A 16,561-nucleotide genomic window follows, 5' to 3' on the forward strand; every position below is an offset into this window, starting at 1 on the left:
GACAAAAGTCACCACTCTGTTAATTATTCCCAGCGAAGGGATGGTCTCATTGCTAAATTGTAAAGTAAATTATGACAAAGCTACATGGAAATCCCTGAGGGTGGACACTGAATCTGCGTGTGTCACGTGGGTTGGAGTGACCCTGTCCCCTGAGAGCAAACAACTGTGAGCCTGGGTGTGTCACCCCTCCCAGCCTCAGTTTCCTCATGTGAAGGCTAGTCAGTCAGACTCGAAGTCTGCCAGTAAAATGACTGAGTGTCATTGAAATTTCCTTCGAAGAATCACACGAGGCTACTTTACAATATGCATTTACTAATATGTTTTCAAGTCTTTTTTACTCACAGGCCTCTCAGCAATTTTTATTTTTTTATTCTTTTGGATCATCTGCATAGTAAAATGTCTTTACCACTTGGCCAGGTCAAAGTTTTTCCTCATAAAATACTGAGTAGTTGTGGGTTCTTCTTCTTTAAGAAAAACAGATTTTTCCCCCTCTACAAAATTTGACACTTACTATGAATTCCTTGCTCTTTTTATTTGCACTATTCCTCACCAACAGGCCATTTCTGTTGACACAATGCTGGCTTATTCCAGGCGATAGTCATAATTTGATAGCATCATAACTCAGTGCTAACGTTGACATAGACTTTTGAATATAAAGTTCACTATTTCAAAGGGCACATTCTGGTAGGTTTTAGCAAAAGTGATTAAATGCCTGTATGATCTCTCTCTCTTTCTCTCTCTCTCTCTGTATGTATCCATTTGTATATTTTTCATGAGAGGAGAAAACAATTTATTAAGTAACCTACAGTTTTTATTATTTTATTTTTCAATTGTTGCTGACTTTGTATTATTTACCTTATATGATAAGCCAGAATTCAAGAGGCTCTTGGCAATATTTTGCCTGTGAGTAACCTTTCCGCAGCACAGGTCACAGAGCACACACCTCCGTGTACCGCGTGTTAGGAAGGAAGTTGGGTTTGGCCTATGGGTTGGAGCCTTACTCTGAACAGAAATGAAAACCTTTGGCTCTCATCATTTGTCTCATAGCAGTTTGCTTTTGACACTAGTAACACGCCTAGAATCTCTCCAGACTAGTATTTTAGATAATATTTTTGAAGTGGTTTTAAAAATGAAACTTTCACCTCTGGATAGCATACTGTCATTTACCTTTTGGTACTTCTGGGAAGAGTGGTGATAATTGTATTGGGGAAAAATATAGTGCTTTATAATATTCATGTTGCTCTGTACGGGCTGTTACTGCAAGTATTCTGTTTAAGCACACGTGTATTTTAGGTTTAAATGTTATTATGTCCACCTCACATTATCTAAATATTAGTTAATTTAGAACTATTTACTTTGTGCTTTAAAGAAATTGAAGGTCATATCCACTGTTTTCAGGTAGATAAATTCAAATTATCCAATCTATCACAGTTTTTATTCTTTTGGCTTCCTGAAACAGGACCTAGAGATGTATCATTTATGGATTTGATGACTTTTGCAATATTGAAATTCTGGGTGTTTCTGACCTGTCTTGTCCTTAAAGTTTGAAAGCAATAGCAGATGTTATATTGGTCCCCATAATTTCAGAGTTATGCTGGACTTTTCCTTAATGCTTTGAAGTCAGTATCTTTACCTCTCCCCACATACTTTTTATCTTGAGTTCACCAGTTGCTTTATTCTTATGCAACTCGTCATCTCTGCTGATCAGTAATTTATCATTTCCTTTCATTTGCTAAATTTAGACTGAGAGAAAAATATAGCCTTAGACTTGGATATCTTGGATAATAATTTTGGATAGTATTAAAATTATTCATGAAAGCCAAGGAAAAATAAAATCATGGTTAGTGGATATTGCTTGTTTGATTAAAAATTTAGGGTTTCTGGCTTTAAACATGTGCAGTGTAGGTTTGCTTTAGTTTTTTTTCCATGAGTTTTATATTGTTCTTTATATGGTAAGGCTATGATGAAGTTCAGTGTAGTTGTAGCAGCATTTGTTGCCTACCTGATGTTCTAAAGACTTCTGAATATATAAATGTTAGCTGCATGACCAAGGCTAAAAAGAAGTGGACGTTGCTTTGTACTTCATAGAGAAATAGAAAACTGTATGCAAGGAAAGAAATGGGATAAACAAAGTGATCTGGATACTTAAAAAGCTAATCCTTTGGGGAGAGTGTGAGGTAATAACTGGCAGTCTGAATTCATAACGTTGACCATGACCTAATTTTATTGCTGATAAAATGTCTTCAGCGGCATGTGACCTTTCCTTATATGTTAGGAACTGTTGAGACTAATACACAAAAATGGCAGGATGAAAATGGGGTTTGTTAGAGGAGAAAGTGATGCTGGCAGGTCTTGGGAAACAGAGTGAGGCTGGTCACAGTTGTTGTTTATACTTAGTTTTGGGAAACTCACAAGGGATGGAGCCCTGTGCCCCTTGGTATAGGCGCTCTGTGGCTGGCTGTGCACGGGGCTTGGCAAGAAGAAGGTATTACACTCGATTTGATAGGTCACAGGAAACTCCCTAACCGTGGAACCCGGGAAGTGGTGACAGCAGGGCACTTAGGAAGGCCTCCCTTGGGCAGGCGTTGTGGGTACATTGGAGCATGAGGAACATGATAAAGAAGTGGTCCCGATTGTGTAGGAAACGGGAACTAGTTCTGCTCACAGCTTCCAGGAGATCAGCTCCTTGATTCCACCTGTGAGTGGGATCGCAGAGCCCTTGGGCGCCTGGCTTGTTTTCCTTCACATCATAATCTCCAGTTCCATCGCGTCCTCACGAAGGATGGCGTTCCATGCTTGCTGGCTGTGGCGGAGTTACTTCTGCAGGGTGCATACGCACCCTGTTTCTTTAGCCATCCATCCATTCAGTCGGTGAATGTTTGGGTTGTTTCCACTTCCTGGCTGTGGCCAATTGTGGGCCTGGGAGTGCGGAGGTCTCTGTGCAGTTTCACATCTGTATCCAGGAGTGGGCTTGCTGGATCATGTGGCAGCTCTACTGTTCTAGAAGTGCCATCACAGGTTTTCCACGATGGTACTAGCTTATATTCTCACCAACAGCCTGCAAGGATTCCATTTTCTCTACATCCTTGGGTGCCTGACCGCTGTAGTTAGTATCTGTTTCCTCCTTGGTCATTCCCTGTACTGGCCTTTCTGAGTTTCTTCCTTTTGGGACAGACTATGGACTCTGTTGACCCTTTTCCCAAGAAATCTCTCCAAATGTCTGCCTGTGTGATGGTCTTCATTTATTTTCTTTCACTGATTGTAACGTAAGCTTCAGAGCAAGGACCAGATCAAAAATATGTCAGATCAAAATTTGTCAGATCAAAACTATGTCAGGCGGGGCACCAGTGGCTCAGGCCTATAATCCTAGCTACTCAGGAGGCTGAGATCAGAGGATCGTGATTTGAAGCCAGCCTGGACAGGAAAGTCCGTGATACTCTTATCCTCAATAAACTACTCAGAAAGGGCCTGAAGTGGCTCTGTGGCTCAAGTGTTAGAGTGCTAGCCTTGAACACAGAGAGGCTCAGGGACAGAGCCAAGGCTCTCAGTTTAAGCCCCAGGACCTGCAAAAAAAAAGGAAGCCATATCCAATGTTGATGCTCAGTGAATACAGGCTGAATGGCAAGAGAGACTTGGGATGGGGATGATGCAGTACCTGTGAAATTCCTGTCAAATGGCAGCGAGAGTTCTACCATGGTTAGCAAAGCATTGTTACTACCACCTTTGTCAGCATATATATATATATATATACATATATATATATATATATGTATATATATATATATATATGATTTTCACAAGATAATCAAAATGCTGTTCTTGCTTTCTCTCATCTCCACATTAAAAAAGAAAACAACCCCCCCCAAAAAAAAAACTTAGTAATGGTGTATCCCAAGATCATTAGTCACTCACAGTCTTAGACTTTATTTGGAGTTTACTTTCTTTAAAATTTTTACTCCTGTGATCTTCGGTTCTCTTCTGAATGTGTGTGTAGTTCAGTCAAGATCGAATTCCCTCTGTGGTCCCTTTTTATAGTAACTTTGTTTTTCTGCATCAACATACAAGTGGACTAGTGGCTTCTATAGCCTTTGGGATCAAGCTTCTTTCATTTAGGAACATGTACTTGGTACCTGTCCAGCCCATTTCATGGATCAGGAATTTGTTTCTTCTTATTATAGAGTAGCATTCCATTTATGACAACACCACATTTTTGTTCATCGCTTTAATTGTTGGATGACATTTAGGTTGTTACCAGTTTTTTTTTTCCTACTACAAATAAAGCTACTGTAAGTAGCTAAACAGATGTGTGATTCCTTTCCCCTCCAGCAGATATCAGAAGTAGAAATGGCTCGATCATGTGGTGGGTGTAGGATTGAAATGCCAAACTGTTTTATCTGACTGTTGGAAGTGGAAGTTACATGGTACACTCACACCAGTTGTGTTTGAGTTAACCCTATATCCCTGCCGACACTTGATAGAGTGATTTTTTTTTTTAAGAGCTTATCTTATTTGTGTAATGATGGCTCATTGTGGTTCAAATTGGCATGTCTTAATGAACATGGAGTATCTTTTCCTGGGTTTATTTTCCTTCCATGTGCCTTCCTTTCATTCCTGTTAATTTCTTTTGTTTTTATTATTAGACTGAGTGTTTCTTCCTTTTGGGATCTGTTATTAATATATTTCAATGTAAGCTTTTTGACCAAAGATCTAGAACTTCAAAAATATTTGAAATTTGAATAAATACTTGAAAAATTTCTGAAATTTTGTGATGACATAAGAAACAAAACAGGCGATTTTCAGGGGCTGGGATGTAGCTCAACGGCAAAGCACTTGCGTAGCAAGTGCAACATCCTGGGTTCGATCCCCAGTACCAAAAAAGAAGAGACAAAAAAAAAAAAAAAAACACCAGGCAATTTTCAAATTGTTCAGCAATCAGTCTGCTTTTAATGTAGGTGAACAAACCAAATGAATGTGAAACAAGGTCCCACCGTAGTCCCATCCGGTTGGCAAGATGGCTCCATAAGTATGTACAACCATTTTCGGTTCCCTGATTATTTGGTCCTGTGAGGCTCAAAGAGAAGAAAAGGAAGGGCCCTATATGGCCAGATGGAGAGAGCTTTCAAGGATAAGTCATAAAAAGTTATCCTGGGAGGACATGACAATTGAAGCCTCTTTGGGGGAGTTAGCTAGGAGTGGGAGACAGTTGATTCTAGAAGTCTGTGCATAGTGAAGTGTTGGATTACTGTGGTGGTTCGAATAAGACATGTCTCCCACAGGCTAATGTGTTGAGAGATTGGTCCTCAGCTGCTGACACTATTTTGGGAAGTTCTGAGAACTTAGGAGGTAGAGCTGTCTGGAAGAGATGGGTCACGGGGGTTGTGTGTTCTTGACTGTATCTTTGTCCCTATCTCCTTCCTTCCTTCTTCTTCTGGTTCTGGCCCATGGTCTCCTCTATTCTGCCTCACCATGCCCACCTCACCATGATGGTCTGAAACCACAAGCCCAAGTAAATATTTCTCCCTTTAAACTGTTTCTCTCAGTTATTTGTGACAGCAGTGCAAAACTGATTTGCCATGGGCCCTTCTAGTATAGTTTAAATCTATGGCAAAAAAAAAAGAATAGAAAGGTTAATCTGGTAAGGAGATAGAAAATAGTGACTGAAACAGACAGTGTTGAGCAGCTGCTATATGAATAATTGAGTCAGGATAAAGACTGGACTGGGCAGATTGGGGAGCATGGGGAGGGATCAACAAAGTTTCAAGGAAGAAATGATTGAATGTTCAGCTCTGTTCACCCCGAGCCTGTTCCTTTCCCATTGTTTGCAGCACCATACAAAGTAGTTTGCTAAGGAGCACACACACAAAAAAAAGAAGCATCCTGGGCTTTAGAGGATCAAGAGAGACATTCTGCAGAACGATGACACGGACATATAGTGAGCTGAATGGTTTCGTTGTTCAGATGGAGGGGGAAACTTAATCATTTCAGTACCAAAATAGAATATTTTTCATCAGATGAGAGAAAAATACTTAATACCCCTAGGAAATGGAAACAGGAAGCGCCAACTACTGGTTCGGCAAAGCTGGAAAACAAACTGGTGAGAGATTATGTAAATGAATTAGAAATAGCGACATATGGAGCTCTGATATGCATACCAGGATATAAAGGAACCGAGATTGCAGCTTGTTCGGAAGTCTATTTATTGTGTCCTCAAGTAACTGGTATTTGAATTTTCAGGGCTCTTTCCCAAAGTGGAAATGTGCTTATTTCTCTCCATCACATGGTACAGTTTGTATTTACTTAAATATTTTTCAGATTCTGGGAGTAAAGTCAGGGAGTGTGGCAGTGGACTGAGAGCAGATATTCTGTAGAGTTTTTGCCAACTGGGTTCTTGGCACTGTATTTGAATGGAAATTATGTTCAAAGGCTTTTCTTCTTGGAAAAGGTGAGGTGTGACTGAAGAATTTATGGTCATATGACATGAAGTGGGTTTTTCCCTGCTCTCCATTCCCTGTCATTTTACTGCAGTGGAGGTAAGTACATATATGAGTCTTTCCTTTGAGATTTCTGGAATTATTCTGGATTCACCGTAAGTGGTAGAAATCAGATAAATTTATTGACCGATAGCCTGTATTTTGTATTGGTTGTTATGATTCAGGTGAAAATAGGATCTTTCCCCCATAGGTATTATTTGGGGGGAAGTAAGAAGATTGCCAAATGCCTGGAGCAGGGAATGAAGGATTTGTAAACATAGTGCTCTTTGATTGTGAAACCAAAAGCTGTTGGCCCCTCGTTTGCATGACTTCGGAGGTGCCTATGTCCCTTGGATAGCCCTGAGTTCATTGGCAGAGTCTCCTGGTCTCTAAATTTATGCTCATTGACGAGGCAAAGGCTTGTATGAGATCATGACTGCCTGAAATGCTTTTGAAGGATGGTTTTGTCCCAGGTACCTGAGGGTAGAAGAGGTGAAGAATAGAAATCTAGCCGTGAACACGGCCCAACTTCTATAATTTCCTAACACGGATAAAATTCACTTCTTAAAGCCTCAGATCTTGCTGGTTTAATTCTAGTGGGAATAAGCAAATTCTAGTATTCTGAGGACTTTAAGGAATGTAGACATAGGAAAAGATAAAGGAATTAAAGGGGAAAAGCCTGAGTTTTCCATGACTGTCTGTCAGTCCTCTGTCGGCCTCCTCCAGAGATAAAGCTGATATGGAGCACGCCAACCCTGAGTTATTTTGAGACTTTGAATTAATGAAGAATGATAAAAAAAAATTGCTCGTCCTACTATTCTTAGATGGTGTGTTGTGATGCGTTTCATATTTTGACTGCAAGTATTTATTAGCGGTAGGTGGGAGAAGGGGATGTTGATCTTTTCTGGACTTTGCCCAAGCCCCAAAGGAGATTTTTAAAATAGAAGACACAGCGATTTTTTTTTTTTAAAAAAGAGATGCATTGCTACCTATAAATAACTACATGAAATACTAATTCTTCTTACTAAACTCCATGAAATCTATAATAAACAACAGGCATATTAAAAGCCCTTAATCCAAACGAAGAGTTCTGGAGGTAGATGGTGGTGATGATGGTGGTTTATGCAACACACATGTACTTAATGCCACTTCAAATGATCTAATTGATAAATTTAAATCTAGTTCACCACAATAAAAGTAGCACCTAATCCTTAAAAAAAATGTGGGGGTGCCCTGCACTGATGAAACAACACACATCAGAAGGTCCGAAGGTGCGGAAAGTCTGGTGCTGTGAGCAGCATTTAAGCTGGAAGGTGGCTTTGATGTTTCTGCGTTGTCCACTAAGCGCTCTGTTCTGTGCTGTTTCTCCTTTGGCATTTACTAAATACTTGCTCTGTCAGCCAGCGGTCCTGGGTGGATGATCAGAACAAAGATTGAGAAATTTTTTTATGCTTTAGAGAAACCTGATCTGGATACACTGATGATCCTCTAATGAAGCAGATTGGGAAGGTATTGTCCTGGAGGAACTTAGAAATTAAGTCCTGATTTCATTGATAATATGACAGATGAAGGAGTTTAATGTGACCAAGATGGTTGGTATGCAAATAGCGTGGGATTCCAATCGCTTACCAGCTGAAAATAGTATCTTGGCTTTCAGAAGAGGAGCAGTTCAAAAGCTCAGGCTTGGCTAGATCCCAGGTTCCAAGGGTTGTTACGGATTTCTTCATCTCTCCAAGCTTTTTCCCTTTGTATGCAAGTGTAATGTCAGGGGCTCTGGCCGGTAACACTCTGGGCTGAAGTTTTCATTAGTTATTGATGAGGGCAAAAAGAACAGTCTCTTGCTGGATTCCGATTGGATGGAGTGGGGTCACATGGCGGGATTTGAGCGGAAGCTGTGCGCCTGTGCGCACGCACGTGGGGGTTGGTTGGTGAGTGGCCTTCTCCAATCCCAAGGACTGAGGAAGATGATTCTCCCAAACTTTCTTCCACGTCAGTAACTTTAACAACAAAAGATTTACTTTGGCTCATGGTTCTAGTGGTGCGAGGAATAGGGGCCACGTCTGGTGGTGATTTTCCTGTTGGTGGAGTCCTGAGGTAGCGCAGGATAGCAGCACTTGGCAAGAAGCTGGGAGTGTGCGTGTGTGTGTCTGTCTATCTGTCTGTCTTTTCCTTCCTCCCCACCCACCTCTCTTTCTCTTTGTCAGTCTGTCTGTCTGTCTCTCTTTCACTGTGTCACACACAGAGCCACTAGGTATTCAATCATGGGACACCGCTCTAACACTCTTAACGATGTTATGTAAGTTCTGCTCCCTTTATAGAGGTCCCGCCTGTAAACACTGTAGCTGGATTAAGTTTCCGTCTTCCTAATATTTTACAATGGTCATTAAATTTCAATACATAAACTCTGGGCGGACCTACTTAAACCATATCCAAACGCTATCACCTTATTTAAGTAGAAAGGGTAGTCACATTGTTCAATTATCTAACCATTGCCATGAATTCATCTTCAGTATTATTGAAATACAATATCTAGTAATACCATCTTGTGTAAAATATGAAATGGATTGGAAAAGGACTGAGGGGTGTTTAATGATGAGGTGTAGTAATCCATGGGATGTGCACCCCTCTTATTCTCTTGGCCAGTTCCTGGGGAGCCTGCACCATTCTTGCCACAGATAATCTTCCCTTGGATATGGATGGGCAGCTAGCAAAATAAATGTGTTCATGCCCACCAGCACAGTATACCTACTTACACTTTTATATGTGGCTTCTGAAGATTCATGGCCCACTTCCTCTACTGATTATTTTAATCAACCCTTGGACTCTTGAAGATCTCATCTTCTTGGTCCTTGTTAAAATATAACTACATAGCAGGAAAAGGACGCTGATGATCAACTCCCAATAGAATGTTTATAGTGGAGAATGCACTTTGAATTGTTTGCTCAACAGTAGTGCTAGGCTCTATGTTTGTTCACATCATCTTATAACATGGTAAATATTTATGCAAGATGGCTATCTGGGCAGAAGAATCTGATGAAATAGGGAATTCTAAGAGACCTGAATAAACAGACGGAAGAGATAGACCTGAGAAAGATCAAGTTCAAAAGGCTTACAGATGTTGACAGGCAAAGAGAATCATTCTCTAGGGGGGATAGAATCAGAAGTCAAGGTGGTCTTAAAAAATCTATAGAAAATGTGACACATGCAGAGATTGGAACACAAGGAGGACGGAAAGGCCAATTTTGGACTCTACTTCTGCTTGCTTTTCTGCATGGCCTTAAGCACATTCTCTCACTGAGGAATGGGTGTCCGTATATATAGTAAGACAGTGGCAATAATAATTGCTACCTCCTGTAGCTAGTGGGGAGTTGTTCTGAGGTCGCCAGTGTAAAGTGCTGGCGTACAGACAGCGCTTAACAAATGCAATTTCTTCTTTTCAATTGTTACTCATTGCCATTAGGGTTGAGATAAAGAAATAGGGACACGTGAGAACTACAGCAGGGCAAATGATTGCTCATATGAGAGTATGACCTAAGAGATTCCAGCAATGGAGTTTTAATACATTCAACCACAATACTAACATTATTTCAGAGAGTGGAAATCCTTCCAGTTCTTCGTGCCCCCATGAGATCATTGAGAACTCTATTCTTTGAGTTCCAGAAATAGAAGCTGTTATGAGGATCGCTTAGGTTAGTGATTCCTCAACTCTGCTTAGAGCTGTACCGATCAAAATTAATATCACATGTACCTTGCATACTCCAAACACATTTGATTGGGAAGCACAACATCAAATAGCCCCATAAGCCCGTTACTTGGTGATATTCATAAAACTCGATACAGGGCATGAGAATAATTGCTTGTGAGGCGGCAGGCTGCACTGCGATGACACGGGGGGCTCCCTCTCCTCCCCTTGGGAACCCTTCAGCCTGCCAAGGAAGAGTCGCAGCCCTGTGCTGCATTGTTCCTGTTGGAAGAGCAAACCATGAGTAAGCATCGACATCACTATTAGCAAATCCTTTGGCACACAGCTCACCCGCGTTCCTGCCCTCTTGGCTAGCCGTCTGTTAGCAGGAGAGCCGGGAAGGTCAGCCCAAATGCCCATAGTCCATTTCTCTTCTTCACACAGTCACAAGTGGTAACTGTACAATGCCATTACAGACTAAGAATGGGCGAGCAGAGCGTAGCAAAACCAGAGCTCTTACCTTTTTCTTTTTTTTTTTTCTCGACAGCACACAGCTGACAGGTTATTGTTTTACCTGGGGTTTCTGCAAAGGTAGGAAAGAGGTCTTTGCTATAGCTGTCACCCCAGGAGAAGGGTCTTCGATTATGACCTTTTTCTGAGATTGAGTAATTTTGCAGTAAGACATCAGCATCAATGGCCATCTAGTCTTAGAAACCAACCCCAAGATTAAAAAAAAACAACAAACCAAAAAACAAAACCTCACTGTGTAAAAATCACTACCCAGTTCCACAGTGTTGAGTGGGCTCTGCCCGCCCCCACCCCAGACAACACGGTCATGGAGGGAGGAACCCATTCCCCAGGACCCTTCTTCCCATATTGGACTGCAGAAGGCTCATGGAAGATGAGGACTGGCAAGTAGCTTGGGATCTCCATTCTCCCTGGGCCAATAAGGAAAATAAAAGCAAGGACCTAGACGGGTGACGGAAAGCATGTGGGCCACATGTGGTTCTAACCGTTGCAGCCAGGCTAGAATGTGGAGAAGTCAGAATGAAAGCAACCATCATTTCTCTCTGGGGTTCTCAGAGTGGGAGAATTGACCCAGTCGTTGTTGCATACGAGTCCAGGGAGGAGGGAGTTCTCAGAGCTGGGGACTTGTGCCCGAAGTCATGTACCAGAACCATGACCTGGTCTTGCTAGCCAGGTAGATTTGCTTGGATTTTAGCTTCCCACATACTTACTAGCTGTGGGGTCTTGGGTAGGTTACTTAACCTTTCTGAGCCTTGGTTTGCTTGTTTGATGTGTTTGGTTTTTTTTCCCCTCAACTGTAAAATGAGAATGACAGACTGTACCAAATGATTGTTATCAGGGTTCATTGTGTTAGTAAATCTGAAATAGTTAGGAAAGTAATTGTGAGAGTAAGCATATTGTAAGCGTGGTAATAATCAGTACCTCTGTGAGCTTATTCTTATTAATTATTACTGTCCTTATGTACCGAAAAGCCTAGTTTCTAGGGCTCTATCATGTGGAAATTATTGGGCATGGGACAAAAACTGAAAAAAAAAGTGTTTATTTATAGTTTCTGAGAATGTAAATAACTTTCCCCCTAACGAATTGGAGACCAGCCAAATCTTGATCAACTAATTATTATCGCACAGTCAATGCAGCCATTCCTATGAAGAAAATATATGGGCAACTGTGAATGTCTACTGTTGTTTTTTCCCTCTGAAACAATATGCAACTCTGTGAGCAGAATCTGGGCACATGTGTGCACATGACTATTTTATCTTTGGTGATTACAAGAGGCAGGTTTTCTCTTCTTAGTGGGAGGAATGCCGTAAACCTCATGCTATTTAACTCTGAGTAATAGAGATAAATTTGCTTGGTTAAATTTTCTTCCTTGCTTGTAACCGAATTTTCTGTAATGAGAATGTATTTATTTCTATAGCCGAAACAAAATGAAAGAGAGAGAGAGAGAGGAGAGAGAGAGAGAGAGAGAGAGAGAGAGAGCAGGAGTTTGAGCTCATTGGAGAGCGTGATAAATCTCTCACCTTAGCACACATCCAACACTTCTTACAGAGAAGGGGCAGATCCTGGGCTCCTGAGTATTTTGCTCAGTGAGGATCTCGTCTTGATGAATGCATATGTGGCTGTCTAGACCACCCCAAAAACCCTGGGCCCTGTGTGTTCTCCCCCAGGTCCCTGGTGCTCAGAGGGTGTGCTTGCTTTTGGATCCTTTGATTATAGGACCGTTTGTTGTCAGATCTATTCAGACAGCCTAAGGGTACATCAAATGGTTATGTTTATGATTACCTGAAGAAGTCAGCATGAGCATAAAGCACAGTGAGTGGATTACCCTATGTTAATAAAGTAACTTTAAGAGCTATTAGGGCAGCATGAAAATATTGCATTAAAAATAAAATCCCCTGGCCTCACACATTTATTTTTGTTTTGTTCTAATGAGTTTCCCTCCATTCTGCTGTTGTTGTTGTTTTTTCCCCCCAATCCTGTGATTCTGTAAGAATAGTTCTTTAGCCTACCTGCGTTCTAGGGGGAAAAGCTCTTCCTTTTCCTTTCCGTTGATCTTCTCCTCAAGTTGCATCTTCATGCTATGAAGAAAAGTTCTCTTCAAGCAGATAGGAAGTTTATACTGATCATTGATTAATTGGTAATAGGTGAGTCATTGAAAATTGTGTGAGCCTGAGGGTTTTCTTTCATAGTCTAATAATTTGCAAAATATTTTAATGAGTTGCTTCTATGTATATCATAAAACATTGTTTCAAGAACAATTTTGTTAATAACTCTAATATGGTTACTAACGTCATGGTTTGCAGTTGATCTCACTGAACATTATACTCACGAAAGACTCTGATGATTACAGAAAGAATGACTTACCTCATTACGTATTTGTAATTTGTTATTGCTAAGTAGCATTTTTAGTAGTAAAAAACAAATTTTTCCTTAGGAAGGTTAAAGGAAAAATTTAATCTGCATGTAAACTTCCTTTCAAAAGGTTTCATGTTTGTTCAACATTGGTATACGTGATGATTATTTTCCAAAGATCTAAATTCATCTAAGTTTGACCTACAGATAATACCTTTAGAATATATTTTTTGAAAGTGACATAAATTTGAGAATGGGGTTATTGAAGCAAGGTTCTGTGTGTATACTGGGAAGCTGAATAAGTTGAACTAGAAAAGGCCCCAAGCCATGTGGACATAGAAGTTTTCATGTAATAATGTCTTATCTTTCTCTTTTCATATTTTTGCAGCATTAAATCCCTAAAGCCAGTACTCATATTTTATTTCATGACCCAGGATTAACAAGTGCTAATTTCTCATATGCTTGAGATCTTTCTTTAAACCAGAGACAGAATATTACAGATGAAGCTCTTGTCTCCTGGGCTCGGCCCCCTCCCCCTTGTATGCTCGCTCACTTTGCTTAAGAATATCAGACATACTTTCTGTCCCTATCCTACAAATGTAGCTATAAGTACATATTTAACAATTTCGCACAAATGCAGTCTCTTACCCTTGCAAAACATCTAGCAGTGTTTGAGCTATATGCGTAATGATCCATTTAGGTCTAGTTCATTCTAATTTAATTGCTTGATAGTATTTTATTGCTTATCTCGCTCCCTGTTAATGGACATTTAGGTTGTTTCCATTTTTATTGCTAATAAATGTAGTGATGTGAAGACCAATCTTGTAAACGTCTCCTTGTATACATGAGCAAAGACTCCTTTACGATACATAATTGAAAATCGAATTTCAGGGTAATAGCAAAAAGTGCATAGCTTGAATTTTTACCAATTTTGCATAATGCCTCCGGTATGTCTGTAGCAGTTTATATCATCAGTGATGTGTGTGAGGTGACGATTTCCCACAGTCCTGCTGGTAATTTGCCTTGTGGGTAGGAAACAGTGGATTATTTGTAGTTTGAATGTCAATCTCCTTGTTGTTAGTGAGGCTGAGTATATTTCATAGGTTTATCAGACAGAGTTGCCTCTTGTATAAGTTATTAATGCCTCCTTTCCTCTTTCCTCTCTTCTTCCTTTATTCCCTTCCTCTCTCCTGTTTTCTCTCCCCTCTTCTCTCCCCTCTCCCCTCTCCCCTCCTCTCTCCTCCTTCCCCTCTTTTCTTTTTTTCTCATCTCACTCTGTAGCCCAGGCTGGTCTTAAAGTCACTGTTCTGCCTTAACCTCCTGAGTGCTGACATTGCACATGGGAGTCGCCACACCTGTTCTTTGTACCTTATGCTCCTTGATTTTTAAAAGTTATTATAGGTTGATAGGCCTTATTAGAACTTTTTGGGTCTAGAAATGTTTCACATTTCAGCTTTTTTTTTTTTTTTTTTTTTGGCCAGTCCTGGGCCTTGGACTCAGGGCCTGAGCACTGTCCCTGGCTTCTTCCCGCTCAAGGCTAGCACTCTGCCACTTGAGCCACAGCGCCGCTTCTGGCCGTTTTCTGTATATGTGGTGCTGGGGAATCGAACCTAGGGCCTCGTGTATCCGAGGCAGGCACTCTTGCCACTAGGCTATATCCCCAGCCCGGCACATTTCAGCTTTTAAAGCATTTGTACATGTACGGTGTGATGGGGTGCTGAAGATGGGGCCCAAGTCTAAGCCCCCAAATTCACCTATTTCCCCCATACACTTCATACACATGGCCTCAGTGTAATGTTTCACAGTGTAGAATTTTCCACTGGTGGTGATGTGCTGAAGCTCAAAAAAGTTCTAAGTGGGGTCTGGGATCGTAGCTTAGAGGTAGAGTGCTTGCCTAGTGTTGGAGCATTTCAGGTTTGGGGTTCTCGAATTAGGGACGTTTAGCCTGTAACCTGTGCATTAAATATTTAGCAGAGTAAGTTGTAACTGACTCTCAAACGGTAACCAGCCTTTGAGCCCGGTTTTTGTGCTCCTTTCCTACAGAGGCTTTAAGTCTCGTTCATTTACTTAAGGTTTGTGTTTTATATAACCTTGCTCAAGAAGTATTTCAAGTCATAAAGGCATTTTCCGGTATTTTCTTTTGGTAGTGTTTGTCTCCTATCCTAGCTGATAAAGTAACTTCCTTCGGGGAGATATGGTTAGCTCAGAAAATGCTGCCCACTTGTCCAGTCACCAGGCTGAGAACAGAAGCCAGTCCCCCCTGTAGCTCACCGAGGGTGAGTGGCTGCCACCCTGCTGTTGAGAAGCTTCCAGTAAACACCAGAAAATGCAGGCCTTGACTTGGTGTTTATTGCTCCTTTGGTTTTGAGGTTCAAATATTTGCGAGCATCGTTTCTGTTGGTGTGGGGGGGATGAGCTAGAGGAACCTTCTGGGTTTGATGCTCTCACAGTTACCCCGCCCGACCTGGAGAAGGTAAAATGACAGACAAGCGTGGCGTATGTGCCGGGTGCAGCTGGCCTCCCCAAGCGCAAGACGGGACTCAGTGGTCCCGAAATAAGTCATGTCTGTGGGCTGGGTTGCGGGGGGGAGTGCTAATGGCAGATTCAAAGACAGACATTGTACAGCATTTGGAAGATGGAAGGGAAAGAATGTTCCTAAGCCTGGAAGGTGCCAGAAGCCGAGATGGTGAGGGCAAGAGTTCTGAGACAAACCCACACTTGGTTCCTAAATTTTCAAAAAAATTTACTTGGGGTGATAATCAAGTTTGAAGTCAGGGTCTTGCTCTCTGCTAGACAGGCATTCTACCGCCTGAGCCACACCAGCAATCGTGCTTTTGCTTTATTTGTTTGTTGGTTGGTTGGTTGGTTGGTTTTTGGAGAGTAATGTCTTGATTTGGAGGTAAGGTCTGGGCCACCTTCTTCCCACCTATGCCTGTGTAGCTAGGACTATGGAAGAGAGCCACCATGCTCAGCTTACTTGTGGGTCTTAGCAACTTTTTGCCTGCACTGGCCTGCGGCACAGACCTATATCTGTAGAGATCTCTCTACCTCCGGAGTCTCAAGGACAGGCAGATGTGATATCCCCCCAACGGCCTTTGTGGATAATGTCATCCACAGTATTAATTACCAAAATTCACATAGCTTTTAAAAATAAGATGACCTTAAAAGGCCTACAGATGTTATGTGTTTAAGACTCATAATCTCTCTCGTGTGATTATAGGGAAATTTTCAGCCTCTGTTATGTAAAGAGGAATAAAATATAGTTTACTCTTAGGGAACGTTACTGGTTGGGAAAGAATTCAGGAATATTTTAGAAAATCCCTTTCCTTGAGGCGCTATGTCATGAACTTAGTTAAAGTGGGATGGTAGGCTGGGCGTGGTGGCTGATTCCTGTAAGGCTGGCTACTCGGCAGCCAGAGATTAGGGAGCTCACTGTGTGAGCCCAGCCAGGGCAAAGAGTTCATGAGAACCCTCCTTAACAAATAGAGATGGGGCGTGGCCATGCACATCTGTCATCACAGCTATATGG

The 16,561-nt window shown here is 41.4% G+C and overlaps 1 protein-coding gene across 2 annotated transcripts in view; it reads left to right on the forward strand.

Annotated features, from left to right (window-relative positions):
* Nr3c2 (nuclear receptor subfamily 3 group C member 2) overlaps positions 1-16,561 on the forward strand; it is a 202,593-nt gene that overhangs the window by 8,770 nt on the left and 177,262 nt on the right. The window lies entirely within an intron of this gene.

Source organism: Perognathus longimembris, chromosome 24, assembly GCF_023159225.1.
Source record: "Perognathus longimembris pacificus isolate PPM17 chromosome 24, ASM2315922v1, whole genome shotgun sequence".
NCBI classification, from domain to species: Eukaryota; Metazoa; Chordata; class Mammalia; order Rodentia; family Heteromyidae; genus Perognathus; species Perognathus longimembris.